The sequence below is a fragment of the Lates calcarifer genome, linkage group LG3 (genome assembly GCF_001640805.2).
Source record: "Lates calcarifer isolate ASB-BC8 linkage group LG3, TLL_Latcal_v3, whole genome shotgun sequence".
NCBI classification, from domain to species: domain Eukaryota; kingdom Metazoa; phylum Chordata; class Actinopteri; family Centropomidae; genus Lates; species Lates calcarifer.
In genome coordinates this window covers 2,601,199-2,617,835 of record NC_066835.1, presented here as the reverse complement: position 1 = coordinate 2,617,835, position 16,637 = coordinate 2,601,199, and the positions used below count along the sequence as shown (strand labels likewise).

Sequence of the window (16,637 nt, the reverse complement as noted above, 5' to 3'; positions counted from 1 at the left end):
TCCAAGCATGTTATGACTGATGGGCTGAACCGCTGCGCTCGTGTGACCTTTACAAGACAGTAAATGTAGAGTAAATGCCCTGGTAATGGCTATATGTCTGTCCAACCCGAAACAAACCTGGCTGTAAGTCTCCATTAAATGAGGATGAACTATGTGTCCTGGAAGCTGCACCCATGTTTCTCATGAGCGTTCCTCTTCCTTTCCTTCCCGTCTACCTGTCCCCGCTTCCTATCTTAGCTTTTTCATGCCATCTCGGTCCGGCCTGACATATTCTGATTCAGTAGACTGGGCAGAAGCTGCTATGAACACACAAGGCAGTGAATGGTAAAATTCTAATTTCCCTCTAACTGCATGCTGCACTTTTCCTGCTCGGGTTGGGAGCGGATGGCAAGATTGGCACCGCAGGGCATATGCTGTTGTGTGAAATTGTTTCATTACTAGTCCGCGATGGTTCCAGTCCCTAACTGCAACTTGTGAAAATCCCAGCAGCCGGGACTGGCCTTCTATACCTGTGCCTTCGGAGGCCGATTACACTCTGACCTCTTTCAGTATCTTTAAAAGGGTAATGGATAGGTTTTCACTGCTTCATAGCACAAAGTAACCACCTTAGTCTACTTGCAGAGTTTGGTAGGGTTGTTGATAAATGCAGCTAAATGAAGACAGTTGCCTATTAGAGGTTTATAAAGGTCATTGATTACCTAATGTGCTTTAAATCTGACCACTTTCCTGTCCAAAAAAATTTGCATCTTCCACACATTTGTTCCTGAAGTATCAGTCTAACCTGACCCAACACAGCAATACAGATGAACTGATCCGTAGAGTATATGATATAGCAGCAAGCGAGATATAAAAATAGATAGATAGCGGCAGAGAACAGGTGAAAGGTTCCGGCTAAGAGATATACTTCACCCTTTGTCAGCGTGGAGATGGTGCGTAAATTCTCTGCCACGTAGAAAAAGAGAGTCACAAAGCGCAAGTGCAAACAGAGCAGATACTTTTCATTAGCACAGGCTCTCCTCTTTCGTTTCTCATTTAATCTTTCCATTTCCCCCCCTCCACAGAGACATCAATTACAGGGCTCCATCTCCCGCAACTGCTTCACCAGTTAATGCAATTGTTAGAGATGTCATGAGGAGAGGGGGCGCATGAATAGGGGTTGATGAATAAAAACAGACCTTGTCCAATGAGGCTCAAATCACCCCAATTTAAGGAGATGGAGGCTTTTTCTTCAGTACCTGCATTATAACACTGGGCCTCTTCTCTGATGGAGAAAGGGAGGAAAATGACAGATACACTCAACTAGAGTTATATATGAAAATTTAATCAAGAGTGCTGGAGGAGACACTTTTTCCCTTCATGTGGAAAGCTGTTTTAAGTGGTTATGTCAAGTCTTTTTTGTCCCCCGCAACAGAGGAAAATTCATTTCAGGACTGACCTAAATGCATTAGTTGAAAGCTTTATATCTCTTTTTAGTGGTGATGTATTCATATTGGAAATTATTACTGTCTTCACACTTAAATTCTTCCTTGCCAATTAGAAGCTACATATCAATGAAAGGTCTTAAAGCGTGATACTTTTCTGAGAGGGTGTGGGTCAATGAGAAATCAGACACATCTGATCTAAAAGCCTTAACACAGAGAGGCCTAAAAAATAGCCTGAATCTATCTGGCTGGATGCTATTTGCAGTTATGGTAATGTCGTGCATAGATTTACACAACATGCATGATTGCATGATGTCACGGCAGCCAACTGCCCAGCGGCTCTGATGCTGATTTCCATACAATCAAATGGTAAAAATAAATGCTCAGAATCGCTCTGAGCAGACTGAACTTAGTCATGTGAGACCACAAATGAGGCAACAACTGTACTGCAGAAACGCCGACTGTGATGGTTATTTATTGGCGGCTTTCTTCTTTATGTTTGTGCAGAATATGTTATGCACTCAGTCCTGGTATTCACCGCGGGTGGTCAGCCACAAGAAGAGAACACTCAGTAAGCCATTCGTAATTTTTTATTATTTATTTCTACTTGCTTTGCACAGAAAAATCAGCTAGGGAAGCAAACGTGCCAAGAAAACCAAGTGACGAGATGCAGGGATCCTCAGAACTCCACAGGCCCCTGCAGCTGCCTGTAGTACCCAAGGGACTGGCTGCAGGGGCCTGACCTCCATTACTGAGACAGGGCCCTGACTGTACAGCCTCTCTGCCATCCCAATCCCAACAGGCACATGGCTAGACAATATACTTTAGCACACCTTCCCATTTATGCAGTGCGTTCCCTACAAGACCAGGTTCGATGAGTTACACTCTTTCAACTTTCTGAGAGCATACTGCAACAGCATCTTAGCATTAAATACATTTGACTGGGATTTTTCTTTGAGGTCTTAACTATTTGCACTTCTTTAAATGATCAGGTGTGGAAGAACATAGAAAACTGCAAATGTCACTTAATTTTAAGTCTGCTGTTCATTATATTTCTGTTCTATACAGCATTAGAGAGCAGTATAAAATGAATGTACACAAGCCCAAGGTGATGTCATCAAATATCTTCATTTGTCCAAAAACTGTCAAAAGGCCAAAGTTATTCAACTTAAAATGTACTGAATGTCCTGTAATAACAAGGAGTGGCAAGTTCTCACATTTAAGAAACTGGAACCATCAGATGTTTGGCATTGCTTGAAAAATGACAATTAATTAATTATCAAATTTAATCGAGATTTTCTGTCCATCAACTAGTCAATGAATTATCCAATCACTGCAGGTCTTCTCATTTAAATAATTTTAAGAACACTGTATTTTATAAAATCAGTATTCCAATCTGAACTGTAGTGGGCAACAAATACGCTGATAGTGACATGTCTTTGATTAGACACTGACATTCAGGAATTGTATCACTAGTTGTTTGAATAATTCTCAGGCCTAGTGAGTAACATGAATGTGCTGCTAAAAGTCTGCAGGAACTGTGTGATGTTATCAAGTCACCATAGAGGTGGATTTATGTTTTCAGCACCTTGTTGCATCTAGGCCAAAGAATTCAGGCTTTTCTGCAGGAAAAACAAGGTACCACCTGGTGCTGTTGCTAGGTCAAATATACTGAGCACATGAAGAAAAACACAAGGTAAATGAAATCCACAAGCCCAAAAGCAGATCTCACCACAACAGCACTGACAAAGACACTGGCACGCACTCACATTTGCACACACCAACAATTTGCTAAATTCATGTAGCAGGCCACCGTAACCACAGCGATTTTTGAAAGAGATCAGTGCTCTTCACAGAGTCACACTGTCTTTGCTCGACTTAATTACAGCTCACACCTCCCCTCTCACTCTGCAGAGGGGAGAAGAGAGGGCTTTGATTCAGATGCCCTGTGGAACACTTGATCCTTTCCTTCCAGTGGCATCATTTACTCCCCTCTCTAAGCTGTTCTGTCTTCTGCTCTCACTTTTTATTTTTTATTTTTTCACCCCACATCTTTCCCGGCCAAGTGAGTGAGTGTTGTGCTGAGGGTGCATGGAGCACCTTTCTAGTAGCAGCACAAGGTTAAACCCATTCAGCTGCAGATGTAAGAACTGTAAGACACGGAGACACAAAGTGGTATTCAGTAACAAGAGGCTTTACATCACATTATAAGCATCGCTTCTTTTAGCACCATATACATTTAAATGAGCACTCATAATAAGAGGCTTAAGCTATGAGAGTGCTGTCCATTATTATGATAAAGAAATATTACCAAATGTCCAAAATGTAGACATAATTGCTCTTCAATCTTTTAGTAGACTTTTGTGAGCTGCTTTATTCCAGCACACAGGGAAATAATGCCTGTAGTTATTTAGAGTAACCTCAATTTCTGTGAGGAAAAGAAGGAAGGAAGGAAGAGTGAAGGAAAGAAAAAAAGAAAGAGCAGAGGCTGTTCACTCCTAAAAAGCCTCCAAAGGCTCGTTTGTATTCAGTAGACGCCCCATAAAACATGAAGATTCAGACCAATAAGTGCAAATGAACAGAGTACATTTACCCTTTGCATGAATATTCATACACCTCACATTTATATAAGGCTATAACATGTGACTGTTGAGCAAAATGAGAAACAAATGTCGCTCAATCAGGCTGCCTTGTGAGCATATGTACTTCATTTAGTCTGCTTAAGCGTTTAAGCAAGACTATATTACTTCTGCTGAACAGAGGCAGTGGTGGAAAGTAACTGACTACATACTCAAGTACTCAAGTAGTGCAATTTTAAGACACTTGCAATTTACCTGAGCACTTAAACTTACTGCTGCCTTTGATTTCTACTTTGTTTCAGAGGGAAATATTATGTTTACTTTATGCATCAGTACAGTATAAACTAAGATTATGTCTTAAAGTTAGATTTAGTTAGGCAGAGGTACTCTGTCAAAACAAGCCACACAGATAATACTGCAACATAGCTGATATTATACACTAGTGGAGTAGATTCTTAAACTAATCTGCAATTGATCAATTCAAATGCAACCAAATGACAAATAGTGAAGATGTGGCTGCTATAGCTGCTGATGATAATACAGCTTTACCCTCTCTGTCTCAACCAACATTAAAAAAATTCCACTAAAAATGCACATAATGCAAACTTTTCCTTTCGACCATTTGCTGACAATACCTCTGTCTTTCTACAACTATTTGTATGCAGTATTTTTACACTGTGGTATTATTACTTTTGTTTCAGTAAAGGATCTCAGTACTTCCACCATTGACCACAGGGACAATTATGGAATTATGGTAAATGTAGAGTAGAGATAAGTCATCAAGTCAAGGAATTGGCTTAAATTGCCCACTATAACTGACTGGTCACACCTGAACAAGAAATGCTGTATCAAAAAAAAAAAAACAACCTGGGAGTGAACTGCACTGAATAAAGTTGGTATGTGGTATTTATGTGTCTTTTTTTCTCTCAAGCTGCATTTCTACAAGTTTGCTTCAACACAAGGAACCATCTCACACAACAGCAGCTTCACGTAGGAAATCTGCAACTGGAGAAAGATACAAAAAGATCATATGTCAAGGCTTTGAGACCGAACAGCAGAGGTAAGGTCAGGCTAGACAGAATATCTACCAGCCATTCTGTTATTCAGCCAGCTAGCTGTTATGTATTAGCTATGAATCCCATAGAGAAAGAAGGATGTGTGTGAAATCAAAAGTCCCTGATATGTTTTCAGGGCAGCATACCCAGAATGACAAATGTTTAGGACAGCATCCATTCAGACCTGTCCACAATAAAACCACAACACCCCATTGTCACAGTTCAGATGACTCACTGACCTTATGCAATGTCTACAACTGGAAAATATCAAATCCACTCTAATAGGATTGTAGCAACTGAAGTAATAACTGCCAGATAACACACTATTTCATCAGAATGTGATACAGTGTCTGCTGACATGTGCTGGTGCAGCTCAGTGTAAAGGCCTCTAAAGCTTTGTCTCAACACAACTAAGGACACAGGGTTCATCCCTGCGCTGTTGCTGACTCATCAAACCACACCGATACAGCTTTGTAGAAGCCAGTAAAAAACACCTCATATCTATTAGCCCATCCCACTATCACTGCCTTGTAAGTACATCTATACAATTGCTAACACATCTAGTAGAGGCTAATGCTAGTTGACTTCATTATAGCTTGGCTAAATGGGACAGTGCAGTTTTTCTTCACAGCTGTTAAGTGTGTTCATTTGGAAATGCATGTATTTTAAACCTGTTTACCTAAAACTAACCAACACAACAAAGCTCCTTTTCAGGTGTTTGTCTTACTGGATTCATCCACTCCACCTGTAATGATGCAACACTCTGGTAAACTTGACACTTGCGCCTCAGAGCCTTAGCATTTCATTTCACTGTAAATACACCATAAAATCAATAGAAGCTGCACTTTTAATATTTTGCATCCACTAAAATTTCAGGGGAAATGTTGTTTTCAATTCATGTTTTGGCTAGAACAAGAAAGAAAAACACCCATCAGCAATACACGAAAGGTTTGCTCATACAATCGCGTGCAGTCACAATGCATTCTTCACAGTGCACAGAGAGTGAAATTGAAAAATTATTATTTGTATCACGTTTGGAAGAAAAATAAAAACACAAGGCTCTCTGATCCCTCTGGTATCTTTTCATAAAAAGCGACACAGCCCATTATGTTGGTCTACATGAGCGCTGTGTGTAGTTTAATGACCTCGTGATGCATTATTTCTGGGTATTAAAAGCCTCGAGATCCACAAGACAACTTGCCAGCGTTTGATTTTTCTGTGTGCAAAAATGTCAAATGTAAGTAAATGCTAATTAGGGGTAGATTTATCTGAATCTTACAAAATGACACTCATTTTAGTCTAAATTATTCAATATTTCTGACTCTTTTGTTCTCTTCCGGACAGCATCATAAGCCCTTTTTGGCACTTCACAGATTACAGCCCTTCACCAAGCAACAGCCACACAAGTATGTAACAACTGAGCCTGGCGTGGACTGCTCATGAGATATTGTACCAAAAACAACTGTGAGCAAAGGGGCGAGACGAGTTGTGTCTGAGATACAGGTTCCGTGGCGGGGCCTCTAATTACCACAGCTAGGGGCCTGCTCCACTTGTACTCTTGTGTTCAATGGGCTGGCCTTGACACCTTCACAAGGGCCCTCAGAAACCACAACGGCAATGACAAAATCAGCCCTAGCCTCCCCCCGCACGCACCCCCCCCCCCCCCACGCACCCCCCCGACACACTGCACCGCCCGCCCTGATGACAGACGACAACCTCCTTCATGGGGCAGTATAAGCTGATAATTAGGTGCTTAGCTGTGGTCATACAGAAGTACAGATCTGATATGCAGGCCTGTCGAGACACTGGGGAGGAGTTAAAAGACTGTAGAGCAAGGGTAAAGAATTACAAGGGCTGGGAAGTTGTGTTGCATATTAATAATGGCCAATATAGGGGCCAGTGCCCACAGCCCACATGGCCATCTGGGCTGAGTTAGAGAGCAACCGGGACTCTGCAGAGGTTAACTAGAGCTCGTGTGAGCCTGTGTGCACGTTTACGGCTGCCTGCGTGCACGAGTCTGTGTACGGGCATACGGCGCACATCCACATGGGCATATGTGCAGGCATGCGCAGAAGCTTATGTGTCTGTCTTCAGGGCATTAAGCAAGGAATGAAAGTTTATGATATGGTAATATCCATTATGACACTTAAGCTGCTGTTCAGATAATATTTTAAAGCTCTCCATCCATCACTCCAGCTGGACCACTGAGGCCCCCCTGACAGCCCAGATCCCATCCTCATTTAACATTCACACTCTCCAACAGCTGCCAATATTTTACAAGGAGCAGCATCCAGGCTAGGTCGCAGAGCAAACAAGTCGGTTTGTTCTTCATTTAGTACCACTTGGCATCTGGCCTTTTTAACATGGGATATAGCAGAGTGGGAGAACAGCTCCAAATATAAGGAAATAAAGCGTAACCTTAAACTGATCAGGACGCATTAAACAAGACAAACCTGTGGTTCCAGGTTCGTGTGTGAGCGATTATGTGAGCGCGCTATTTGGTTCAAGCTTCCAAAGGACAATACAAGTATGGTGTTTTGGTTGCCAATAGCAATTTCACATATTTCAATTTTAATATTTATGCCCAAAATTCAAATTTTATTTTTGCCACAGTAGATAAAAGATTCCATCGAGGTATACTTAGGCTCTCCACAGAAACAGCCCCACTAAGACCTTTTCAAGGCAGAATATTTCCCATACAACATTAAAATTACATGAAGACAAAAGGAACAACAAAAAAACAAGAACAAAAAAAGCCCTGTTAAAATAGTCCCACACTGCCGCCACCACCTTATCAGAGATAACCCTGATGTGTATTTGTGTGTATTTGGAGACAGTGTGTCCTTTCAAGATGAGGCAGTGGGAATCTTGCCAAGATCCAGCCCCTCTGCAGGTAGTGCACAAAAAGATGTGGGGGCACCGAATCATCCATATGTCTTCCACTGCTAGGACTGTATGTGTCAGTGGGCAGAATGCACAGAGTGACCTCCAATTAAACATCCACTCTCTGAACAGGGAGATCAGATTGGCTCTCACACCTCATGCAGCGTTAACGTTATATCAAGCTACCAACTGGGAAAAACACATTAGCTTTATAACAGTAATTACAAGGATGGTGTGAAGAAGGTTTTTGTAGTGTACGGATGTCACGCACGTGGGGGGTGGGGGGTTATTAACACTACTTTCTACCAAAGAAACAGGTATAAAAAATAAAAACTGATGTCAGTGGATTTGTTCGATTAGTCCAGACGTTGTTTTGTTCCTGGAAAAAGACGTTGGTGTTGAATTTTTTAAAACATTAAAATGTTTCTCAATGTTTTTAGCAAACCCTAACAAAACACAATTTGCTTTGCATAATTTTCAATATATCAGCATAACAGCTACAAAAACAGAGACAATCTGCATGGCCAAATACCACTGAGTGTAAGTGACAATATGTTTTGGGATTTAGGTGTAATGGCCATTAAAAGTGAAAACATTAAAGAATCTTGCACTGAAATCTTTTGCCTGTAGCCACATATCTCACACTAATATGTCACTAAGACTATAATCAAGTTTTTCCTGTATTCTACTCACTCCTGAAGCCTGCTGTCCCAGTTTCATCTCAATCCAAGGTGATGATACAAGGTGAAATCAGTCTTGTTCCATTATATGCCAGCATGACTGATCCATTGTATGACTGATGTACAACATGCAACTGCCTCTACTTGGTAATGCAACAGCATTTTGGACTCAACAATAAAGCTATGATTCGGTTTCTTTAACTGAATCAGTTCACATTCCACTATGAACTTAAGCCATCACCTTTTATTGTCCAAAATATCTGAACACATGAATGTGTATGAGTTGAGCTGAACAGAACCAGAGAAGCCCCCCCCAAGGAAGCACAGGACCGGAGGAGCCACGAGCAGATGGCTTCAATCAGACGCTGTTGCATGGGGACGGTTAGAAAGGACCCTCGAAACCCCGCTAAGTGCTCATGGGTGACAATGACCATCGAGCGCGTCTGCAAAGTGTGTATCGTAGCAAGGGGAGAGTGAGCCAGGAGTACTGAATCATTGAGGAATGAGCCAGGGGTGAGAGGGAATTCAGGAGCTGTCAACGTGGCCTTGATCCTGGCTCCTGCAAAATAACCCCAGCGAGCCCACCTCTGGGTCCTCTTAATCACCGCAAGGAGGCACATTACTGATCTTTACGTTCTCCTTAAGGAGCAGTTTATTCCCTCGTTTCCCTCTTTTCTTCCCCAGCTTTCATCTCCCTTATCAGCCTAACTCTGCCTTGGCCTCCCTCTCATCTCTGAGTGAGTGCTAACAGAAAAAGCAAAGTCTAGCCAGTCAGTGCATGTGTGTGTGTGTGTGTGTGTGTGTACGTGTGTCCCCTCCCGATGATGAGAGAACTAGATTGTATTTGTAAGTGAACACGAGACACAGCAGAGAAAGAACAAGCACACTTGGAAGAGAGTAGCTTTTGATAATCTTGGAGAGTAATGAAAAAGAGCATTAGCACAAAGTCTCCCAGGGGCTAATCAGCCCAAACCTCCTCAGCACTGGTTCCACTGAAGCCATTGACCGCTTTCTTGGCTTCATTCAAAGGCAAATGGATTGCAGAAAAAAAAGAGGTGGTTTTGTAAAGCTGGAGTCTTTACAAATAAGCATGAAAGGAGAACAAGGAAGTGTTTACTTTATCAGGCTTTCTTCACACCTCTCACATCTGACTGCAAGTGAAAATACTTTGTACTTTCATTTTGCTGGAAGAGAAGCAGCAGCATAATGCACAGAGCGAGATAAACATGAGCCTCTGGGCTTTTCTTTACATACTGGGGACAAATATTCTTTCTCCTATCAGAACAATCTGTCTATTGTAAATTGTTTTCAGAAACAATCATTAGGTGTTCTTCTCCCCGGGCTCCCATTAAATGACATGAAATGGCAAATTTAATGAGTACGAGAGAGAATTCAAGCAGTCATACCTGCTGCAAATATAGTGTGCATATGTGTCTGCAAAACATTTCATGTTATTCCACACAGCATTTCCCAACAGGTCCAGAGCAAAAAGAACAATAGCTGGGAATCATTAACTTAACTCGATTTCTTCTCATCATCCTGGCAATAGTTTCATCATATAGTACATATCTGTTCACTTTGATCCAAAAAAAGCCAAAATACTCAGTATTCATCATGATTTTAATGATAACCCAAATCCTGTTACTTTCATTCCAGCAGTCGTTTTGTAAGAGCAGGCGTCCCGTTTTTCAAACGCCGCATATCTCATTTCAGGATGAAATGTCATATGATGAGATTTGCAAACTGCAGCTCTCTGCTCCTCAATGACAAAATGAAGTGTGTGTTTTGACTGGGAAGTGTGTGGAGGGATTGCTATTTACTTTTCTACAAGAGTCGTGTAATTGATATAGAGCCTATCACCCCCCCTGTGGATTAGAGCTGGACCAATAATCCAGCCGGTTTATTGCAGATATATCATTATCACTGTATATGTCAGCCAGTAAATTACAAGAAATTGCGTTTACAGAGATGTCAAAGATGACACGTGGTTTATAAACAGCACTGCCATTACACAGTTTGTACTGACTTCTATTTTATTTTCTGCTCCTTTCGTAGCTCATGGTCTACAGAAACAAAGGGGTGTTTATGAAAATATATGTTGGTATAATATTTTATTTTATCACATTTTTACACTCAAACACCAATGTTGGTATCCACCTCAATTCCTACAATCCAACTCAAAGGTTTGCCTCTTACTACATTCCATTCTTGGTAGTCCCAGTTTATATCACAGGCCTTTTTGTGATGAATCACATGTCTCAAGCCCAGGTCTTCATAACCACGATGACTGTTACATCAGCAGGGTTCCACAACTGAGAAGCAACATGACAAGTAAATCAGCGGAGTGCCCCTTTTATATTTACAGTTGTAGATATTCAATTTTTCATTACAAACCAACGAGTACAGTCTGTGCTGCTGTTGTATTATTGCTGGTTGAACATCAGTTCCAATTAGCACCAATTGTGTATCTTGCATGCTTATATGCTGCATTCCAATATATACATACATGTTCTCTGTGCTATTCTCTTTCCATTTAGCTAAGGCACTCTTTCCCCAGAGGATCATTGAGTCTTCCAACCCAAACCCTTGCTTTGTCAGGCAGAGACCCAGCATCATGTGATGATCAGAGAGCGCAGCGGGTGCCGGCTCTGAAGCAGCAGCGCTGTATTGCAGCTCAGTCCTTTGGAGAGTAAAAGAATGCAGCAGATACTTTGAGGAAAAAAAGAGAGGAGGATGAGATGAGATAAAATAAAACATTCATGATCGCCCCGAGGAAATTGAACTGTTGCAGCAACAAAATACCAGAGGAATAAAACAAAAAACAGAATAGACTGAAATAGAATAGATATACAGCAAGGATGGGAAAAATAAGGGAAAATCTGATCGTAATGTGGCCAACAATCTCAGTGTGTTATATGTTATGTATGTGTTATGCGCATGAGCAATACATGAGAAAAATATTGTTATTTTACATATTGTTTATTTGACACTGCGGCTCAGAGTACCAGAGGAAACATCTTCAGATATCTCACAATGGACAATCTGGAGCCAGCCAGATTTTTTACTAAAAATGAATTAGGGGGCTTTCACATCAGGGACCCAGGTCTAGATCTGAGCACACTTGACCCCCAAAGTCCAGTTTGTTTGACTAGTGGGAGAGCTGCGTATCATACCTGGGCACAGATCAATGATCCACTTGAAAAGGTTGTCTCAGGTATACTTGAGTTTTGCATCAGATGAGATAGGATAAGATAAGATAATCCTTTATTAGTCCCACAGTGGGGAAATTTACAAATTTAGAATGTCTATTGTAGAGTAGCGCTGCATATCTTCTGTTCATTGGTCTGCAAACCAACCTAGTGCATATTGTCACCTACTTTATCGCATTGTGTGTGTGCTCTATATCAAGCTGACCGGCAGGAGAGGTGATCACACTCAAGCACAGTATGAAGCAAAAACCAACTAATCAGTTAACTGACTAATTATGCTACTAAATTCTAATTATAAAGGCAATTTATTATTCTTTAACTGATTAAAAAGAAGGTTATCTTAGCAACTGACTAGAGTTTGTACCAGTTGCACAAGGTCTCACTTTCCCTACGGTATTTAACAAAATGTGGGACCTCTTTAGAAATCACAGCAGCATATCAGTTACTTTCTAGGAAATTAGGAAACTAGGGACGTGAAAAATAAAGTGTTACCAACATTTATTTTAACAAAGGAAAGAATGAGACTATGAAAACAAAAATGTAGAAGTAGCTTACTACTAAAATGCATCAAATGGACATAAACAATCTAAATAAAGAGCACAGATGTGTCTAGAATTATTCTGAGCCAAAAATGGAATACTGTATCTGTACCCCAATCCACCAGCCATGCCTCAGTACTCATGATCATTTTTGAACAAAAAAAAAAAAAGCTAATTCAGACCCTATTCTCTCATCAAATACAGGTAAACTGTCACATTCATTCACTTGAGTGAATGTTGATATCACATATAGGAAATGTCAATTTGTCTGTGCAGATTAGAGGACTAGAGGCTGTTGACGGCACACAAACCCCAGACACGGAACATGCACAGGAAACTGACAATATGCAATATGTCCCTGTATGACGACATGTGATGCAAAACACCTTGAAGGAGCAAGGAGACAAACAATTGACTGGATTTATCATCTGAGCTGATGAAAAACACCACCCCCGGCTATCACACACACAAACACACAGGAGTGGAGTGTGACTGTATGACAGACTGAGTATGTGCTCAAGAGAGCTGCGACAGGAAGACTCAAGTGAGCTTAAGAGGTGAGAACGTCTAAAGTGAGAAATAAGACACAGAGGAAGAGGGGATGTGAAGAAGAAAGAGTCATGTGGGAACGTCTGTCGGAAAGACCTGATTGTTACAAACATCAACACAGGAGTGCTTAAGCATGTTTGTAGTGCTCTGTAGCCACTGAGTCAAGTGTTCTGTGGAGTTTGGGTGCTCAGTTTTTTAACATTAACGTCACAGGAACTTTCAAAGTGACACAAGCTCAGGTTTTAGAGCAGCTCTGTTGCCTACAACAAAATGCTAACGCTCTGGGGTTAGAATACGTGGCAACATTTTTCTTTGTCGTGTGAGAGGGTAAAGGGTAAAGTACTTCTGCTTTCAATACATCAGCTTTAGACTTTATTTCACCACTCACATTTTACTGACAAAACAATTACTCTATTCAAGAAAATAATTAGCAGATTAATCAATGATGATCGCAATCATTCTTTGCAGCTCTAAGCAGAATTACAGTTTAAAGAATCTATTTCACATGGGAGCAATAAATAGGGTGCCTTAACACGGTAAAATGACGTGGAATACTAGAAATACCAAACAAACTCTGATGATACACAGACATTACAGCCCCATTATCTGTGCTAACTAGCCTCTTAACTTAAAGCTATAACTCAACAAGTGACGCAGTGTGTTTTTTTTGTATTTACAGTGGGACATGGAATTTGGAAACTGAAACAGGTAAACGTTTTGAGTTAAACGCAAAACTTTATTTCCTCTTAAATGTGAGGATACATCATCCTTGCAAATTTTATAACGTTTTTGGGATGTGGGGTTTTTGGGCTCTTTTGAACATTTCATAAGGTAAACAATAAAAAATGTGAAAATGATCAACAAATTCATTGATACACAATCTGAAGGCTTCATTTTGACAGAGAGGATTAAATATATATGAGTAAAACAGAACTTGCATGAGTCAGACAAAAAACCCAAACCTTCCTGCCATCACCCCTGAGCAGGCAGTTGGTTTAATTAGAAATTAATTTGAAATATATCATTTCCTCCACTTGACTGCTCTTGTTGGCGACACCAACCAGACAGCTATTTGCACCAACTGAAAGTCAAAATAAAGTTATTACAATGTAAGAGGCTGCTGTTTACAGAGTCCTCTAAATGCATCGTCAGTGTCTTTCTCCATTAAGTTTTTCAAAAAGCAATCTCGCTCTGTATTTTCCCAGGGGGTGCACACTGCCCCTAGTGGAGGAGAGGTGCCCTTGTCAACTCCTTATCATCACTGCTGCATTCTTCTCAGTCACAAGTGGTAATTACCCATACGTGAAGTGGAGGGGGGAAAAACAACAGCAGCCACATGAGGATGCAGGTGTTTGCTCCATAGAGTTATTTGCATTTGCATTGCTGTCATTTAAACTGTGATACTCTGCAGCAAACACTGCATCTCATCATGTGTGAAGGGATGGAGGGATGCAGGCGAAGTGGAGCGGCCTCCGATGATTCAGACCCCCTCTGTGCCTCCAAAATGTCTCTAATTATCTCCATTTACCCCCCACAAACCTCTGCAAACCTAGCAGAGCCTTCCTCTCCTCACACCTCCCACCGTGCAAGAATTATCCCATCCCCACCCTCGCCCGTCTCAGCTGTAAACCACCGCGTCTAGACAACATCCCCCCCTGCCCCACCCTTACCCACCCCCTTCCTCTCCCGGGTTTCGTCACCGCCGCAGCTCATCAGAACGGAAATGAGAGTTGAAAAAACAGGAAAAGAAAGGAGCGGGGATGAGCGCCCGAGATGTTGGAAAGAGTGATGAAACCCGAGATGTTTTTCATGCAATGATGTGTCACATCTTTGTGTACAAAAGGTAATTTACTCTGAATGGAGCAGTGGGTGCAGAGATTTGCGCGGGGGGGGCAATTTCACCAGGTAGGGCCGGGGGTGGGTGGGGAAGGCAATGGGCCTTTTGATGTACTCTACTCTGACATTTATGGAGAGCAATTTGAAAAAGCTTGCATTTATTCAAACAGAGACAGATGGAACCTCAAACACACACACACATACAAACACACCTAGCCACAGTGTGGAAACACATGCAAAAAATGTGAGAACACACACTGTTTAGTGGCACACACCTAAACCTTCATCAGACAGATGTGAAAATACTAACACAAAAATACACAGTATTCACCTTGTGTATGAGTTTCTCTTTGCAATGGAAAAATGTCTGGCAGCTTGAAATGGCAGGAGGATGTTCACACTATGTAACTATTGATCTGATGATGCTTTAAAAAGGCTTCTAAATGAAGCAAACAATCCATAGCTGTAGGTATTGTGTCATTTCATTTCCAGACTAATAACAGCGCACAGGTGAAAAAGTAAAAGAGCAGCCTCTGTCCAAACATTTATGGAGCTCAATAAAACCAGTGTGAGTCAAATCAAAGTGGACTTAGAGTGCTCACAGCGGGTTCATTAACGTAACAATGCTGCTCTCTGAAAACTTGGTGTCTTTTGTGGGAATTTTTTTTCTGTTGCAGAGGAAGCGATGCATTTTAAGTGTTTTTGGTTTGAAATAAACAGAATTGGGCAGTGATAAAGAAGGTCAATTAAGTTAAGACCAACAGGTCCCCAGTCAAACAGGTCATCGTGGACAGAATGTCATCATCATAAAAATGTTCATCTCAGTCAATATCACTACCTATTATGACAAATGACAAATTATTATTTCTTTCAAGTTGTAAAGCTGATTTTTGCTCCTGAGTACTACTTGAAGAAACCACAGTTAATTATGTTTTTTTTCTTCCTGGTCAGAACATAAACACTTATCAAACATTTCAATCAGTCCTAACTAATCAAGAACCTAACCTGTGCAATGCATGCCTCTATTCCTGCAACATGATTGGCAGTTCATGATTCATTTCTGTGCATGCTCTTTAAGCACGAAAAATAATTGTAAAATATTTTATCGACCATTTGTTCTATTTATTTTTTTATTGCACATCATTTTATGTTGCAATATAATGTGGTAAATAATGAATATTTCTGAAATATGAACTACTTTCAAGGCATCATTTGTTTTTCTAAATTCTAAACACATCTTTTCATCTTGTCTGTCCAACATGATTCGCTGCCATCTTATTATTTCAAACTATATCCATTGTCACTACAATAAAGAGCTGACTCACTGGATTTTTTAAATTATCCTCAGGTTTGGTGAAGATATAAAGTCATTCCAATGTGAAGTCCCTCCAAAGAATCATTTTTGGATTGACAGGTGAAAGAGATGAAGTAAAAAACAAAATGATGGTGACATACAATTAAAAAAAAAGATGCATTACCACTTTAAGAGATGTACTGTACATCTTCAAAAGTGTAATCATACAGTGGATGTTTGTAGGGCAAAGGAAGCTCTTCAGAAATTATCCTGAGGCTGAAAATCACCGGTCTAATTATGAGAGCCCTGCTTGCTTTGTACCCACAAACAATAAAAGAGGCCGAGGCATAAAAAGCGGTTTAACTCAAGCGTTTGTCACAGCCAGACAGGTTGACATTAGCAGACGGAGACAGAGTCCCAGGCAGCTGAAGATTTGAAAAACAAATGACAAATAGAGTCTCCATTTCAGTTTGCTGTTGCATCTACCTCCAACACAGCCATCTGTACCTTTCTTCACATCCACACTTCCCTGCACAGTTTGCTGCAGTTGCTCTCTCAGAGGTTTGGCCTTCCCTTTTTAAAAAACAGAAAC

At 40.9% G+C, this 16,637-nt stretch overlaps 1 protein-coding gene across 1 annotated transcript in view; it reads right to left on the bottom strand.

Annotated features, from left to right (window-relative positions):
* Positions 1-16,637, bottom strand: part of ptprua (protein tyrosine phosphatase receptor type Ua) — a 172,129-nt gene that overhangs the window by 128,016 nt on the left and 27,476 nt on the right.